Consider the following 13,791-nt stretch of genomic DNA (forward strand, 5'->3'; position numbering starts at 1 on the left):
GGCAGGCTTCTGTTTTCCACAGGAAAGCCACCACTCACACCCTCTCATCACAGAGTTTATTTGGCTGCAAGACATCCCTCATTCTCCCGCAGTCCTCTCTGCCTCAGGCCTGTTTGATGTCTGTGGAATGTCCCTCATCAGCACATTGCCTCCCTGCACCTCTAACCCTGGATATCTACACAGTCACACAGGCCTCGGACACACACACAACACAGTCAATCACCCCTACTGTCCCACATTCATGCACTCTCTAACACAGCCAAGGCCAGACAGACAGACAGGCAGGCCAGCCCAGGCTACTGGAGAGAAAACTTAAGGGCCTCATACAGGTCTGGAGGAAAAAAGGAGATGCTTTATAAACTGACACACAAACACTGCAGCCATATTGTTTTTCAGCGCTGTGTTCCACATGGCAGCCATTTTGGGCCGTCACTGTGCTCTGTGCTCTCTGCTCTCTGCCTGTCAGTAGGGGCTGTTTGAGGGTCAATTAAAGGATTTATTACTCAGCCAATTAAAGAGATGATTGGTCTCCCAGATTAAGAGGGGAAATTGCTCCGACATGCTGTATGACACGGCACTTATTGCTGCTAAATCTGGAGCGATGTGTTATTGGCTAATTCACCACCTCTTCCTCTGAGCCCTTAGCATTTTGGGTGTTTGTATCATTTGATTTACACAACATGCCTACCACTTTGAAGATACAAAATATTTTTTAGTGTGAAACAAACAAGAAATAAGACAAAAAAACAGAACACTTGAGCGTGCATAACTATTCACAACCCCAAAGTCAATACTTTGTAGAGCCACCTTTTGCAGCAATTTCAGCTGCAAGTCTCTTGGGGTATGACTCTATAAGCTTGGCACATCTAGCCACTGGGATTTTTGCCCATTCTTCAAGGCAAAACTGCTCCAGCTCCTTCAAGTTGGATGGGTTCCGCTGGTGTACAGCAATCTTTAAGTCATACCACAGATTCTCAATTGGATTGAGGTCCGGGCTTTGACTAGGCCATTCCAAGACATTTAAATGTTTCCCCTTAAACCACTCAAGTGTTGCTTTAGCAGTATGCTTATGGTCATTGTCCTGCTGGAAGGTGAACCTCTGTCCCAGTCTCAAATCTCTGGAAGACTGAAACAGGTTTCCCTCAAGAATTTAGCGCAATCCATCATTCCTTCAATTCTGACCAGTTTCCCAGTCCCTGCCGATGAAAAACATCCCCACAGCATGATGCTTCCACCACCATGCTTCACTGTGGGGATGGTTCTCGGGGTGATGAGAGGTGTTGGGTTTGCGCCAGACATAGCGTTTTCCTTGATGGCCAAAAAGCTCAATTTTAGTCTCATCTGACCAGAGTACCTTCTTCCATATGTTTGTGGAGTCTCCCACATGCCTTTTGGCGAACACCAGACATGTTTGCTTATTTTTTTCTTTAAGCAATGGCTTTTTTTAGGCCACTCTTCCGTAAAGCCCAGCTCTGTGGAGTGTACAGCTTAAAGTGGTCCTATGGACAGATACTCCAATCTCCGCTGTGGAGCTTTGCACCTCCTTCAGGGTTATCTTTGGTATCTTTGTTGCCTCTCTGATTAATGCCCTCCTTGCCTGGTCCGTGAGTTTTGGTGGGCGGCCCTCTCTTGGCAGGTTTGTTGTGGTGCCATATTCTTTCAATTTTTTTATAATAATAATAATATTATGCCATTTAGCAGACGCTTTTATCCAAAGCGACTTACAGTCATGCGTGCATACATTTTTGTGTATGGGTGGTCCCGGGGATCGAACCCACTACCTTGGCGTTACAAGCGCCGTGCTCTACAAGCTGAGCTACAGAGGATAATGGATTTAATGGTGATTTAATGGTGCTCTGTGGGATTTTCAACGTTTCTGATATTTTTTATAACCCAACCCTGATCTGTACTTCTCCACAACTTTGTCCCTGCCATGTTTGGAGAGCTCCTTGGTCTTCATGGTGCCGCTTGCTTGGTGGTGCCCCTTGCTTAGTGGTGTTGCAGACTCTGGGGCCTTTCAGAACAAGTGTATAAATACTGCGATCATGTGACAGATCATGTGATAGTTAGATTGCACACAAGTGGACTTTATTTAACTAATTATGTGACTTCTGAAGGTAATTGGTTGCACCAGATCTTATTTAGGGGCTTCATAGCAAAAGGGGTGAATACATATGCACGCACCACTTTTCCGTTATTTATTTTTTTGAATTTTTTGGGAAAAAAATTCAACAACTATTTCACTTCACAAAATTGGACTATTTTGTGTATCTCCATTACATGAAATCCAAATAAAAATCAATTTAAATTACAGGTTGTAACGCAACAAAATAGGAAAAACGGCAAGGGGGTTGAATACTTTTGCAAGGCACTGTGTAATGAACACCTATACCTGTAGTTTGAAACACATTTCAAGCAATTTATTTTAGACTGATAGGCGTAGGCCTATTGGAGTAGAGAAGCATCGATCAATCCTCTTGTTTACCGAATGGCTATAAAATTGGTTACAGCGTTGGCAATGAATTGGCGAGGAAGTTTGAATGGCGAGTAGCTCTGGTGTGATGTGATCACATTGGCTAAATTGATACATTGCTGCATTGATGCATTTCGAACTTTAAAAAACAGACAGAGAGACATCAATTAATTCATTCATTCACACAACGAACACACATACCTGTCCGTCACAGTGCGCGGCCTGTCAGTGGCAGAACACATGTCCCAGATAACATTTTCTATTGGCTAACAGCTTATTTTCACATGCGAAAAGATATAAAAGCTAACCTGTTCCGAATAATTGACGGATTACGGCAGGACGATATTTTGCAATTAGTGTGAACGGAGTGAGGTGACATACTGTAACTGTTTGTGCAGATAGTGTTCTTGGTCCCAGGGCAGATCTACAGTACAGTACTGCAGCAGAGATGTGATTCAGTCTAACAGTGAGAATCACACATCCTTCCCTCCCTCCCTGCATTCCTCTTCCCTGATGACTCATTATACTGTATCAGCACTGGATGGAGAGAGGAGAGGAGAGGAGAGGAGAGGAGAGGAGAGGAGAGGAGAGGAGAGGAGAGAGGGAGAGGAGAGGAGAGGAGAGAGAGGAGAGGAGAGGAGAGGAGAGGAGAGGAGAGGGAGAGGAGAGGAGAGGAGAGGAGAGGAGAGGAGAGGAGAGGAGAGGAGAGAAAATATGTTTGTGTTTTTTAGTATTCTGTGAAAGTGTGTCCCTATAGAAAGTGTGTCCCTATAGAAAGCGTGTCCCTATAGAAAGTGTGTCTCTATAGAACATGTGTCTCTATAGAAAGTGTGTTCCTATAGAAAGTGTGTTCCTATATAAATTGTTCCTATAGAAAGTGTGTCCCTATAGAAAGTGTGTCCTCTATAGAAAGTGTGTCCTCTATAGAAAGTGTGTTCCTATATAAATTGTGTCCCTTCTTCGGGCTATATAAATTCCTGCTTCACCAACACAGAGACACACCATTATCACTGCATTACATATATTACAGTCATCATTCACTCTCTCTATAATCCCACATGCTACACATGTCATTTTCTGGTAAATGTCCTCAGTGTGACTATTGTGTTGGCAGCCTGTTGTCCTCCAGCTGGACCCAGGGGTGTCCTCCAGCTGGACCCAGGTTGTTGTTGTTGCAGACACCAGCTGATGTAACCAACGGAAATGATGCATCCCTCATACACACAGAGGACAGATACTTCCAAGTAGGTAGGCCTGGTCACTCCCTCCCTCACACACACACACACACACACACACACACACACACACACACACACACACACACACACATTCTCTCTCTCTCTTTCTCTCTCTCTCTCTATCTCTGTCTGTCTCTCTCTCTCTTTCTCTACCAGTCTCTCTCTCTTTCTCAATTACATTTCAATTAAATTCAAATTGCTTTATTGTCATGACGTAACAATGTACATATTGCTTTCTATAGTAACAACAATAATCAAGGGTTAAAATAACCATACAATGGACAATAACAATGGCATAGAGGACATGTGCAGGTTGGTTGGTCTGTCAGACACTGTCCCTCATCTTATGGCAGGCAGCAATGTAATGCGCTGCCAACCCACAGCTCTCTGCGTCCTCCCCAACAGGATGGGTAGCCTATTCTAATCAGAGAAGTCTTTGAAACCTTGAATAAGGGTTTCAAATCTGGGGAAATTAAACTCTCTAGTCTCTAGGCAGATAAGGAAGGAGGAAGGGATGGAGGAGGGGGATAGATTTGGACGTTGCTGCCTCTCCCTCTACGTCCCATAATCCTGTGAGAGCTGCCTTAAATTCTCTCTCTCTCTCTCTCTCTCTCTCTCTCTCTCTCTCTCTCTCTCTCTCTCTCTCTCTCTCTCTCTCTCTCACACTCTCACTATATTTATATATATATATACAGTCAGATCTATAAATATTTGGACATTGACCAAGTTATTATTATCTTAGCTGTCTACCACAGCATATTCGAATTGAAATTAAATAATGAATATGAGCTGAAAGTGAGGGTATTTACATCCAAATCAGGTGAACGGTGAATAAATTACAGCACTTTTTATATGTGGTCTTCCCCTTTTTAAGGAACCAAAAGTTATTGGACAATTGGCTGCTCAGCTGTTCCATGGCCTGGTGTGTGTTATTCCCTCATTAGTTAATTTACAAGTAAGCAGATAAAAGGTCTAGAGTTGATTGAAAGTGTGCCATTTGCATTTAGGATCTGTTGCTGTTAACAGTCAAAATGAAGTCCAAAGAGCTGTCACTGCCAGTGAAGCAAGCCATCATTAGGCTGAAAAATCAAAACAAACCCATCAGAGAGATAGCAAAAATATTAGGTGTGGCAAAATCAACTATTTGGTACATTCTTAAAAAGAAAGAACGCACTGGTGAGCTCAGGAATACATAGATTTACTCTGGCGCCGGAGAAGATGGCTGCCGTTTTACAGCCCTATTTGTAATTTATTCTGTACATAATGTTTCTGACACCGTCTCTTATGACCAAAAACAGCTTCTGGATATCAAGAGAGCGATTACTCACCTCGTATTGGACGAAGATTTTTTCTTTAACGAGTCGGACCCGAAGGATATTCTACAGATACCAGACAAGGCCCAAATCCCCGTCATTCGCATGAGAAAGAGACGGAGATATCGTGGACGTAGACAGCGAGCGAGTAAACTGCCTCTTCCATCAATCCTATTAGCCAATGTTCAATCATTGGAGAATAAATTGGATGACCTAAGATTACGGTTATCCTACCAACGGGACATTAATAACTGTAATATCTTATGTTTCACCGAGTCGTGGCTGAACGACGACATAGATAACAATAAGCTGGCGGGATATATGCTACATCGTCAGGATAGAACTGCTGACTCCGGTAAGACAAGGGGTGGCGGTCTGTGTATATTTGTAAACAACAGCTGTATTGCAATGTCCAAGTAAATCACCTGACCTGAATCCAATTGAGCATGCATTTCACTTGCTGAAGGCAAAACTGAAGGCAAAACGCTCCAAGAACAAGCAGGAACTGTAGACAGCTGCAGTAAAGGCAGAGCATCACCAGGGAAGAAACCCAGCATCTGGTGGTGTCTATGGATTCCAGACTTCAGGCAGTCATTGACTGCAAAGGATTTGCTTACTAATTATTAAAACTCACAATTTAATTTATGATTATGTTAGTTTGTCCAATTACTTTTGAGCCCCTACAATTGGGGGCTATGTATAAAAAATGGTGTAATTCCTACACGGTTCATACAATAATTTGGAGAAAACCCTTAAGTTAAAGATGAAAGTCTACACTTAAAGCACATCTTGATTGTTTCCTTTCAAATCCATTGTGGTGGCGTACAGAGTCAAAATGATGCAAATTGTGTCACTGTCCAAATACTTATGGACCTGACTGTATATATCTAATGGAGAAGTTTGGCACCAAGCGGCACAGAGAGCCTGCTGAACTTTCCAAACCTTGTGGCGTTTTGCAAAGAGCAGAACCAGGCCAGCACTGGAACAACTCATAGGGAGAGGTGTGTGTGTGTGTGTACGTCAGGGTGGGAGAGAGATAGAGAGTAGGGATGAAGGAGTGCCTGCCAAGCCTGCAGAGCTCTGATAACAACAGCTCACACACCTTCTGAGAGCTGACTTAGACACAGTATATGAGTGTGTTTCCCTTAGAGAGAAATTGTGTGTGTCTATGTTAAGATATGTGTGTGTGTGCTTGTGTGTGTCTATGTGTCCATGTTAAGATCTGTGTGTGTTTCTGTGTGTGTGTGTGTGTGTACGTGTGTGTGTGTAGGTGTGTGTAGGTGTGTGTGTGTGTGTGTGTGTGTGTGTGTGTGTGTGTGTGTGTGTGTGTGTGTGTGTGTGTGTGTGTGTGTGTGTGTGTGTGTGTGTGTGTGTGTGTGTGTGTGTGTGTGTGTGTGTGTGTGTGTGTAGGTGTGTGTGTGTGTGTGTGTGTGTGTGTAGGTGTGTGTGTGTGTGTGTGTAGGTGTGTGTGTGTGTGTGTGTAGGTGTGTGTGTGTGTGTGTGTAGGTGTGTGTGTGTGTGTGTGTGTGTGTGTGTGTGTGTGTGTGTGTGTGTGTGTGTGTGTGTGTGTGTAGGTGTGTGTAGGTGTGTGTGTGTGTGTGTGTGTGTGTGTGTGTGTGTGTGTGTGTGTGTGTGTGTGTGTGTGTGTGTGTGTGTGTGTGTGTGTGTAGGTGTGTGTAGGTGTGTGTGTGTAGGTGTGTGTGTGTGTGTGTGTGTGTGTGTGTGTAGGTGTGTGTATAGGTGCTAAGGGCAGTGACAGTGGTAAAGGAGCTGTGAGGTGGAACTTCATTACGCTCTCCCTGTCAGACATAATGGATGAGGAGGCCTGTACCCCTACACTACCCCAAGTCTGGGAGGGTTTCTGGGAGAGAGAGGTGTCTGTGTACCTACAGTGGTTTAATTATTAGGTAGTGGGCCAGACATTCACTCACTCACCTCATTCATTATCCCTTAACACATCTCAGAGCAGACAGGGCACACAGCACAGGACAACATAACACAGTTGCAGTGCATTGCAGTATGTTCAGTATGTTCAGTATGTGCAGTATGTTCAGTATGTTGCAGTCTGTTGCATTATGTTGCAGTGTGTTGCAGTGTGTTGCAGTGTGTTCAGCATGTTCAATATGTTGCAGTATGTTGCAGTGTGTTCAGCATGTTCAATATGTTGCAGTATGTTGCAGTGTGTTGCATTGTGTTGCAGTGTGTTGCATTGTGCTTAGTGTTTTGCAGTGTGTTGCTGAATGTTGCAGTGTGTTGCATTGTGTTGGATTGTGTTGCAGTGTGTTGCAGTGTGTTCAGTATGTTGCAGTGTGTTGCAGTATGTTGCAGTGTGTTGCATTGTGTTGCAGTGTGTTGCATTGTGTTGCAGTGTGTTGCAGTGTGTTGCAGTGTGTTGCAGTGTGTTCTGTATGTTGCAGTGTGTTGCAATATGTTTTAGTGTGTTCATTGTGTTGCAGTATGTTCAGTGTGTTCAGTATGTCACAGTGTGTTGCTGTATGTTCAGTATGTTGCAGTGTGTTGCAGTATGTTCAGTATGTTGCAGTATGTTCAGTATGTTCAGTATGTTGCAGTATGTTCAGTATGTTGCTGTGTGTTGCTGTACGTTCAATGTTTTGCAGTGTGTTCAGTGAGTTGCAGTGTGTTCAGTGTGTTGCAGTGTGTTGCTGTGTGTTCAGTGTGCTGCAGTATGTTCAATATCTTCAGTGTGTTCTGTATGTTGAAGTGTGTTGCAGTGTGTTGCAGCGTGTTCAGTGTGTTGCATTGTGTTGCAGCGTGTTCAGTGTGTTGCAGTGTGTTGCATTGTGTTGCAGTGTCTTCAGTGTGTTGCAGAATGTTCAGTGTTTTCAGTGTGTTGCAGTGTGTTGCACTATGTTCAGTGTGTTGCTGTGTGTTCAGTGAGTTGCAGTGTGTTGCAGTGTGTTGCAGTTTCTTCAGTGTGTTGCTGTGTGTTGCTGTGTGTTGCAATATTTTCAGTGTTTTCAGTGTGTTGTAGTGTGTTCAATTAGTTGCAGTGTGCTGCAGTGTGTTGCAGTATGTTGCATTGTGTTGCAGCGTGTTCAGTGTGTTGCTGTATGTTCAGTATGTTGAATTATGTTCAGTTTGTTTAGTATGTTGCATTTTGTTTTAGTATGTTCAGTATGTTGCAGTATGTTCAGTATGTTGCAGTGTGCTGCAATGTGTTTCAGTATGTTGCATTGTGTTGCAGCGTGTTCAGTTTGTTGCAGTGTGTTGCAGTATGTTCAGTGTTTTTAGTGTGTTGCAGTGTGTTCAGTGTGTTGCAGTATAATCAGTGTGTTCAGTGTGTTGCAGTGTGTTGCAGTGTGTTCAGTGTGTTGCGGTGTGTTCGGTGAGTTGCAGTGTGTTGCAGTGTATTCAGTGTGTTGCAGTATGTTCAGTATCTTGCATTGTGTTGCAGTATGTTCAGTATGTTGCAGTATGTTCAGTATGATCAGCATGTTGCAGTGTGTTGCAGTGTGTTGCAGTATGTTGAAGTGTGTTGCAGTGTGTTCTCTATGTTGCAGTGTGTTGCAGTATGTTGCATTGTGTTCAGTGTGTTGTAGTGTGTTGCAGTATGTTCAGTGTGTTGCAGTGTGTTGCAGTATGTTCAGTGAGTTGCAGTGTGTTGCAGTATGTTCAGTGTGCTGCAGTGTGTTCAGTGTGTTAAAGCATATTCAGTATGTTGCAGTATGTTCAGTATGTTCAGTATGTTGCAGTGTGTTCAGTATGTTCTGTATGTTGCAGTGTGTTGCAGTATGTTCAGTGTGTTGCAGTATGTTCAGTATGTTGCAGTATGTTCAGTATGTTGCAGTTTGTTGCATTGTGTTGCTGTTTGTTGCAGTGTGCTGCAGTTTGTTCAATATGTTGCACTGTGTTGCAGTATTTTGCAGTATATTGCAGTGTGTTGCAGTGTGTTGTAGTGTGTTGCAGTATGTTCAGTATGTTGCAGTATGTTGCAGTATGTTCAGTATGTTGCAGTGTGTTCAGTATGTTCGGTATGTTGCTTGTGTTGCAGTATGTTCAGTATGTTGCAGTGTGTTCAGTATGTTCAGTGTGCTGCAGTGTGTTGCAGTATGTTCAGTGTGTTGCAGTATGTTCAGTATGTTGCAGTATGCTCAGTATATTGCAGTTTGTTGCATTGTGTTGCAGTGTTCTGCAGTTTGTTCAATATGTTCAGTGTGTTGCAGTATGTTGCAGTATGTTGCATTGTTTTGCAGTGTGTTCTGTATGTTGCAGTGTGTTACAACGTGTTCAGTGTGTTGCAGGTGTGTTGCAGTGTCTTGCAGTGTGTTACAGTATGTTCAGTGTGTTGCCGTGTTTTCAGTGTGTTGCAGTATGTTCAGTGAGTTGCAGTGTGTTACAGTGTGTTCAGTGTGTTGCAGTGTGTTGCACTATGTTCAGTGTGTTGTTGTATGTTCAGTGAGTTTTAGTGTGTTTTGCATTGTGTTGTAGTATGTTAAGTTTGTTCAGTGTGTTGCAGTATGTTCAGTATGTCGCAGTGTGTTGCAGTGTGTTGCAGTGTGTTCAGTGTGTTGCAGTGTGTTGCAGTATGTTCAGTGTTTTGCAGTGTGTTCAGTGAGTTGCAGTGTGTTCAGGGTGTTGTGGTATGTCCAGTATGTTGCAGTATGTTGCAGTATGTTCAGTATATTCAGTATGTTGCAGTATGTGCAGTTTTTGCAGTGTGCTCAGTGAGTTGCAGTGTGTTGCAGTGTGTTCAGTGTGCTACAGTGTGTTGAATATGTTCAGTGTGTTGCAGTATGTTGCTTTGTGTTGCAGTGTTTTCTGTATGTTGCAGTGTGTTGCAGTGTGTTTAGTGTGTTGCAGTGTGTTGCATTTTGTGCAGCATGTTCAGTGTGTTGCAGTGTGTTGCATTGTGTTGCAGTGTCTTCTGTGTGTTGCTGTATGTTCAGTGTTTTCAGTGTGTTACAGTGTGTTCAGTGTGTTGCAGTATGATCAGTGTGTTCAGTGTGTTGCAGTGTGTTGCAGTATGATCAGTGTGTTGCTGTGTGTTCAGTGTGTTGCAGTGTGTTGCAGCATGTTCAGTGTGTTCAATTACTTGCAGTATGTTGCAGTGTTGTGTGGTATGTTCAGTATGTTCAGTATGTTGCAGTATGTTCAGTTTGTTCAGTATGTCACATTTTGTTGCAGTATGTTCAGTATGTTGCAGTATGTTCAGAATGTTGCAGTGTGCTGCAGTGTGTTGCAGTATGTTGCAGTATGTTGCATTGTGTTGCAGCGTGTTCAGTGTGTTGCATTGTGTTGCAGTATGTTCAGTGTGTTGCAGTATGTTCAGTGTTTTAGTGTGTTCCAGTGTGTTCAGTGTGTTGCAGTATATTCAGTGTGTTCAGTGTATTGCAGTGTGTTGCAGTATGTTCAGTGTGTTGCGGGGTGTTCAGAATGTTGCAGTGTGTTGCAGTGTGTTCAGTATGTTACATTATGTTCAGTTTGTTCAGTATGTTCAGTATGTTGTAGTGTGTTCAGTGTGTTGAAGTGTGTTGCAGTGTGTTGCAGTATGTTCAGTATGTTCAGTGTGTTCAGTGTGTTGCAGCGTGTTGCAGTGTGTTGCAGTGTGTTCAGTATGTTGCAGTGTGTTGCAGAATGTTGCAGTGTGGTGCATTGTGTTGGATTGTGTTGCAGTGTGTTTCAGTATGTTCTGTGTGTTCAGTATGTTCAGTATGTTACAGTGGGTTGCAGTGTGTTCAGAATGTTCAGTATGTTGCAGTGTGTTGCAGTGTGTTGCAGTATGTTGCAGTGTGTTTCAGTGAGTTGCAGTGTGTTGCAGTGGGTTGCAGTGTGTTCAGCTTGTTGCAGTGTGTTGCAGTGTGTTGCAGTGTGTTGCAGTGTGTTCAGTGTGTTGCAGTGTGTTGCAGTGTGTTGCAGTGTGTTGCAGTATGTTCAGTATGTTGCAGTGTGTTGCAGTATGTTGCAGTGTGTTTCAGTGAGTTGCAGTGTGTTGCAGTGGGTTGCAGTGTGTTCAGCTTGTTGCAGTGTGTTCAGTATGTTGCAGTGTGTTCAGTGTGTTGCAGTGTGTTGCAGTATGTTCAGTATGTGCAGTATGTTCTCTGTGTTCATTGTTTTGCAGTGTGTTGCAGTGTGTTCAGTATGTGCACTGGGTTGCATTATATTGCAGTATGTTCAGTAATTCAGTAAGTTGCAGTGTGTTGCAGTGTGCTGCAGTTGGGGATTTAATGTGTGATTGTTCCTATTAGCCCTCTCAATTTCTCAGTTTTCCAGCATTCCATTTTCATCATGCAGCATTCACACTATCACTGTCACTATCACAATCACTATCACTAACACACTATCAATATATGAACCATTAGAGCTACTGTACCTCTCTCTCTCTCTCTCTCTCTCTCTCTCTCTCTCTCTCTCTCTCTCTCTCTCTCTCTCTTTGTGTTTGTGAACCGAGCCCCAGGACCAGCTTGCTTATGTACTCTTCTCCAGGTTCATCTCTCTGTAGGTGAGAATCGCTTCCTCTTGATAATCAGTGGGTATCGGCCTAATTCTCTCTCTGTCTCTCTCTCTCTCTCTCTCTGTCTCTCTCTCTCTCTCTCTCTGTCTCTCTCTCTCTCACACACCTCTCTCACCTCTCTTCCTCTCACTTCTCTCTAACCCCTCTCCTCTCCTCTCTCTCTGTCCTCTCTTTCTTCCATCCCCTCTCTCTCTCTCTCTCTCTCTCTCTCTCTCTCTCTCTCTCTCTCTCTCTCTCTCTCTCTCTCTCTCTCTCTCTCTCTCTCTCTCTCTCTCTCTCTCTCTCTCTCTCTCTCTCTCTCTCTCTCTCTCTATAGTGTTGTTTGTCTCTGTCACTTTGATCCCTGTTCTATTCCCATAGCGATGCTCTCTGACCTCCTGTTTGCTCCTAGGACCCCCTGTCAAATCCAGGGAATTGTTGGTTGTAACAAGGACACACACATATTCTCTCTCTTCTCTCTGTGCCGGAGGCCCTATGCTGCGAGGTCTGTCAGCGGGACACAGGGGAGGCTGTTAAAAATTTTTCTCAATTGCTAAAACACCATTTCTGAAACATTGCTCCATTTCCTGAAAACATTAAACACAAAACCTCATCTTCAAGCACTATTTACAAAACCTCTGACTCCTCTCGCAAAATGAAACATTCGCCTCAAAACAGTTTTACCTGTGTTCAAAATCAAACACTGCTCTCAAATCATAAACAAAGTGATCAAAATGATATACACTCTCAAGCAGTCAGTAAACAATACACCGAAAAATTGAAAACACATTGTTCAAAACATACAGTTCTCAAGGAGAAGTACATTTTTAATCTCAAAACAAATTTCATATTTTTCCGTCATTGTCTTTTGATGAACGAAAACATGTTCTATCATAGTAGCTCAAAATTGATCAGAAATTACTACTCTGCTTTGCAATTTTGTTTTTTGTTCTTCCTCCTCGTACCCCTATTTTTACAGTACTGTACCCTGCATCTCACAAACTTGTCCTTTGTCTCTGTGATACTGTAATTCTTGTTCTTTGTTGATATGAACCTGCAACCAGTCAAAATCTATTGAGCAGTCAGTACTGTTAACAAATGGAAAGCACAATGTTCAGGGCCATACAATTTGTCCATTGTACAGTATACAGCCTACAATGCACTGTACTACAGTATACAATACAAAAAGGGACAAAAATCAAAGGAGTAAACATGTGATCAATGTGCTTCTTCTTGTCTTTGGGCTGGGTCAGGCCAGAGCACTTCCTCGACATCACAAGCAATATTGTCCCTCCTGAGGCAATGGGGGAAGAAGCCTCTTGTGTGCCGTATCCAGCCCTGACATGATTCCTCACCTATATCAACACAGGCTAAATCCATGGCTTGAAGCAGATTTACTCTGGTGTAGCATTGTCTATCATACACTTTCCATCTCCAAAAGGAGAAAAACTCCTCAATCGGATTCAGGAAAGGCGAGTATGGAGGGAGGTACAAGTTCTTAAACTGCCCATTGATGTTAAACCATTCCCTTACCTGAGCAGCTCGGTGGAAACTGACATTGTCCCACACTATCACATAGGTGGGAATGGGATTCTCATTTAGCTCTTGACCCTGCTGCTCTTGAACCTGATGCTCAAATAAAATATATCTTAGATTGGCAATAAATTTTAGAAGGTGCTGGGTGTTATATGGCCCGAGTGCAACATGGTGATATAGAACACCATGGTTGCTGATAGCAGCACAGATTGTGACATTGCCACCTCGTTGACCAGGGACTTCAACAATGGCCCGCTGTCCAATCATGTTTCGGCCTCTCCTTCTCCTCTTTGTTAGATTGAAGCCTGCTTCATCGACAAAGATTAACTCATGGGGTTCCAAGTCAAATATTGTCTATGTAGAAATACAATATATTGTATGTAGGATTTTGTAAGTCGTACAGAGACAGTGCTATACTGTAGAGTATAATTAGGCCTACTGTATGCCCTTCTGATTCACATACATTGTATGTACTGAAGAGTAATGTCATTCACATAGTATGTGTTAGTACTGTAGACAATCTGGATTACAGTAAATATTTCTGAATGTACACTTACTTGCACATACTGAGCTCGCAGTTCTTTCACCCTTGGTGAGTTGCGCTCAAAAGGTACTCTGTATACTTGTTTCATTCGCATCCTGTTACGATGGAGGACACGGTCAATTGTGGAAATGCTCACACTGTCGATTCCCTGGAAGTGTGTGTTGTCTTGTATCACTCGTTCCTGGATTTCTCTGAGTCGTATTGCATTATCTTGAAGGACCATGCCAACTATAACG

The 13,791-nt window shown here is 43.1% G+C and overlaps 1 pseudogene; it reads left to right on the forward strand.

The window, feature by feature from the left end:
- Nucleotides 1–13,791, forward strand: part of LOC121557695 — a 130,807-nt pseudogene that overhangs the window by 68,748 nt on the left and 48,268 nt on the right.

This window comes from Coregonus clupeaformis, chromosome 5, assembly GCF_020615455.1.
Source record: "Coregonus clupeaformis isolate EN_2021a chromosome 5, ASM2061545v1, whole genome shotgun sequence".
NCBI lineage: Eukaryota > Metazoa > Chordata > Actinopteri > Salmoniformes > Salmonidae > Coregonus > Coregonus clupeaformis.